The 1,026-nt window shown below is 45.7% G+C and overlaps 1 pseudogene; it reads right to left on the bottom strand.

Moving 5' to 3' along the window:
- Positions 1-7: 7 nt before the first annotated feature.
- On the bottom strand, positions 8-658 carry LOC111657745 (hatching enzyme 1.2 pseudogene; annotated as a pseudogene).
- Positions 659-1,026: the final 368 nt, after the last annotated feature.

The following is a 1,026-nucleotide window of genomic DNA, read 5'->3' on the forward strand; positions in this document are numbered from 1 at the left end:
GTGATGCTTCTGGAAGTTGTTGGTCTTTCCTGGTTTGATGTTGTCCCAGTTGATTGTGACATACTGGTCGCGGTCGCTCCTGCTCTGCTCATGATAGAAGCCCAGGGCGTGAATGAGTTCGTGCTGGATGATGCCATATGAGATGCAGTCGGTTCGGTTGAGGGAGAGGATCTGACGGCCACCGCTTCTGCCCACTGATGAGTAGCATCCATCTCTGTTCTTGATGCTTTGTGTTTCCTTGTGTTTTGGTGAATGAAGCGGATGCAGGTGCTGTTGTGGAAAGACTTCATGGCTCTGGAAATCTCGTCTTGGTCTGACCTTGAGAATTTGTTGCTCATGGTGTACGGGATGAGCACCAAACCACTGGAATCTTTTGTCCATAAGCAGTTGTTGTGCCTTTTGGCATTCCGTGGGATTCTAGTTCTGGTCTGCAGTATGTCACCTTCGATCAGGATCTCACTGGCCATGCTGTTGGCAGTCAAAATCCTGGCACCAATACTGTCCAACTCATTGTCATAATACTCAGGTTCTGTTTGATTTCCACCATCGATGAGCAGACAGGTGTGGCAGAGGCCAAGCAGCCACAGCAGGAGACTGAGACTCATGGTCAGCGTCTGAGGGCCTCGTTTGAAGTTAACACTCCAATGTAGTGTCTCGACTTTGAATTCCTAAAAGACAAGAAAGATTTATTAAACTAGTGTACAGCTAATTTGTTGTTAGTCCCCTCATTTATAAGATGTATGCTTGTATATCATGTGTACTCATTATTTACATGAGGGGTTCCAATGTGAGAAAATATTGGAGCCACAGAGGTGATATGGGGTGGCTTCTCTGGATTCTGTAACCCGCACCTATAGGTGCTCTCACACCTGTGGTTTGGTTTATTTGATCCAGGCCAAGGAAGGAAAATGATCCGTAGTTACTGTTTGGTTTGGTTCATGTTCACACTGACTCTTGAAAAACAAACCAAAACCCATAAAATAACTCACAGATTGGACATTTCCGGTGATGTCATTGGGGTCAATT

The sequence above is a fragment of the Seriola lalandi genome, unplaced genomic scaffold (assembly GCF_002814215.2).
Source record: "Seriola lalandi dorsalis isolate HSWRI2012SDOR001 ecotype SW California unplaced genomic scaffold, Sedor1 jcf7180001978090, whole genome shotgun sequence".
Classification (NCBI taxonomy): Eukaryota; Metazoa; Chordata; class Actinopteri; order Carangiformes; family Carangidae; genus Seriola; species Seriola lalandi.